This window comes from Strigops habroptila, chromosome 6 (genome assembly GCF_004027225.2).
Source record: "Strigops habroptila isolate Jane chromosome 6, bStrHab1.2.pri, whole genome shotgun sequence".
Lineage (NCBI taxonomy): Eukaryota > Metazoa > Chordata > Aves > Psittaciformes > Psittacidae > Strigops > Strigops habroptila.
In genome coordinates this window covers 29,872,794-29,876,306 of record NC_044282.2, presented here as the reverse complement: position 1 = coordinate 29,876,306, position 3,513 = coordinate 29,872,794, and positions in this window count along the sequence as shown.

Below are 3,513 nucleotides of genomic sequence, written 5' to 3'. Positions count from 1 at the left end.
CTCCCATCCATACTTAGGCCTGGCAAGAAATGTGAAGTTCTCCAAGAACCATAAGGAGATGCTGAAACTTGCCTGAAAATGAGATTGCTGCCTTATGGCTTCAGTCAGAACATTTTTTGAGGGGGTGTGGATTGCAAGGGGGAGTGTGAGCAATGCCAAAGCTAGACATAGAAATGAAATGAGAGGTAAAAGTCATGCTGTACTAATCAGCAACCATTCAACTTCATGAAACAGCAAGAAGCTAAATAGAGCATATTGCCTGAAAGAGCCAGAAGGAGATAGTTAATAAAACAGTTTCCAGAGCTTTAAGTATCTGTGTCTGATTCAGGTTGTGAGGCCACAGATTTATTTTTTAAAATACTTACTCTTTATCTTCCCCAATGGCCCTGGCAATCCCAGAGGCCTCTTCAAACTAAAGTAGTGGAAGAGAAACTAGTCTGCTCACTGAATAGACCCTGTTCACCTACCTACCCAGTAAAGAAGACACAGTTCTTCCTTGCTCAGTGTGGACAAGAGCAGCAGCACACAGAACTAGGTAGTGAGTGCCAGCTGTAATTGTGTTTTGCATAAAGCAAATTTTATACCTGGAGCATATAAATGCTTCCAGTGCAAAATGCATTTTTCTGCAAAGCAGAAAGCAATAGAGGTATTTAAATAGGGAGGAAAGAAAAGCGTGGAGAGAATATTTAGATTTATTTCACTTACAGTACAGCAGAAGTCCACTGTTGAGGCCAAGTGTAGAGTGCTGTGAGGTTGTATTGTATATCTTAATTGACTGCCTTTAGCAGAAAAGGCCTATGAAGAACTCTGATCTCATACATATATCTTAATTCCTTTAAATCAGGTAATGGTTTTGTACTTGAAAAAAGGTGTGTGTGCAGCTGATTCCTGAGTCATCAACAATAGTAATATTTTAACAGATGGGAACTTTTAGTGAGTCCTGAAATAATTACAGGACAAAACCTTCACAATTCTATAGGAGTTTTTGTTTAATTATGAAGTTCTGACTAAAAAAAAGTAAATACCCAAAACAAACAAAAAACCCCAAACTTCGTTCCAACCACAAAGACAAACAGAACAAATTTAACGACATTTCAAATCCTAAACCCTGTATTTTCAATCACTGAGGGGAAACATAATAAATCATATTTGTTACTTAAATATTTATTTGGATGTTTACCTCCTGTCTCCAAATAAGGGTATGCCATGGTATTCACAGCATATCTAAAAATCTGTAAACACCTAAATAGATGTTTGGGTATTTAACTTTAGACGCACACATTTTAGAACATCAGTGATATTGTGTAGCACAAATATTTGAGAACAGGGATTAGGATGTTTATGTTCTCACCTTCAATCTCCTACTTCACACTTGGGTGTTTCAGTGAATGCAAACTGCCTTCTTTGTGGATATGCAAAGTTAATCCGTAGTCCTTTTGGCTATTCATACATTTATTAGACGATAGTTTCTAAAACTGTTATTAAAAATATCTTAACAAGGCTCCAGATGACTAAGGCATTACATATGCACTGTTCTCCCAGTTTGTAACCATTTTATCTTCACAGGGGGACAGTTTCCTAAGACACATTACCCAGTAAATCTCACAAAACCTTAATTTAACTTGGAGCCAAAATCTGACATTGGCGCATAGGTCACGCTTCCACTGATTTCAAGATGAAATTTGGCTATTGGAACTTGACTTCTAAATTTGCCTTTCTTTTTGTCCTCACCAATAATGGTAACACCATTTTGTTCCATTTAATTGCAGACATTAATATCAATTAGCTCTCTGACTGTTTAACTGTGCTGCCCCATTGGGATAATGTCTCTCTACTAGTATTAATATCTAGACTTAATAATGTGTGAAAAAATGCAGCTGAATTTATTTGGCCACAAAATAATATACTTTTTAAAATTGCCTGTAGAGACCAGCCTGAATCACTTGGATGGTATCTTCTATCACTCTTTTTTCCTTCCAGCTGTTCACACTTTACCTTTCCTCTTTGAATTTGAATCTTTTTCCACTTTTTTAAATGATAGTTAACACAGAAAGAATGCAAAATTTAATTTTGAGATTACCCTAATACACTTCCCTATTCTTGTTTGGTTTTTTGTTTTTGTTTTAGGTTGGGGTTTTTTTGGTGTGTTTCTGCAGATAAGTTCAGGCTTATGTTGATCTTTCTTTTGTTAAAATACAGTTTCCAGGGCAAAAAGTACACATATTTAATTCCCTACCTGTACTAAGCTATTAGCTTTCAGGAGAAATGTGTGTTGAATCACAGTAATACAAGAATAGCAGAATAATTAAATGACAATAATACCTTAGTACTTCTACATTTGTCTTCCAGACCATGCAGAACAATTATGTTTCCTAAATCACAGGGGACCAGGGACATACAATTAAAGGAATAATTCTTCTCTATTTGCTCCACCATCTATTTGCAGCTATAATAATCTGTACATAGAGGTCTTTATTACACCTACAGGACTATTTTCATCCCAGGCCACTTAAATGATAGCAATAGTAATGCAAAAAATTTACTTCGTGTTGCTTGATAAGCATTTATGATCCTGAGAGACACTTAAACAACAACATTTCTGATATTGATGCTGCCTTTTGACATCTGATCACAATAACTTCAAGATTAAAAGCATATGGGTATAGCCACTTAAGTATGTAAGTTTCCTAAACTGCATAGTCTAAGAGAAAGTAGATGGGTCTGGTAAACATTAACAATTACCTGAAATATTTCTTATATTAAAATAAACAAATAGAGATCGCACATGTGTATAATAGCTTGTAACAGTAACCAACATCAAAGCTTGGTATTTTATAGGAGAGTTCTTTTCATCACACAGCCTCAGAGGTTGTGCTATATTGTTTCATGTGTAAAAGAAATGACAAATGTGGTCTGTTCATTTGTCCTACAGTTAAATGGTACTAAACGGTGTGAGCTACTCAGCTAGAGAACATGGTTGTACTGCTGTGTTCATTGTTACCTTTTAGACTAACCAGGATTTGAAACTCACATCTTTACTACTGTGAAAATGAAAGCATATGAAAATGCAGCAGTGCATGCACCAGGGATCTGGATTTCTCCTCTTACTAGAGGAGGGCTAGACTTTCCCTCCCATGCTTGTATACCAGTGAGGTTCCCAAAACAGACTAGAACAGAGGCACTGTTGCCACACTATTTTAAGAGCTACAGACCTTAAAAGCAGTTGTCTTAGCTTTAATTCTGTTGTCTACCAGCAAAGGAGTTGAGCCTTATAGACTTAACACTTCCTAAATGAGGCTATTTCTAACAGCTCAGATCAGGTGAGAAACGTGATTTCTATTAGGAATGCTATTGTGGATTCCTGAGACTCAGCTAGTTTCAGAATCTAAATTTAAAACACAGCCAGTCTCAAAATGAGCAGGTCAACATTAGTATCCTTCCAGATTATGTAACTACTGGCACACAGCAAAGTGCATTCAGGTTTAGACAGTGCCTTTTTAAGATGAGAGCTAA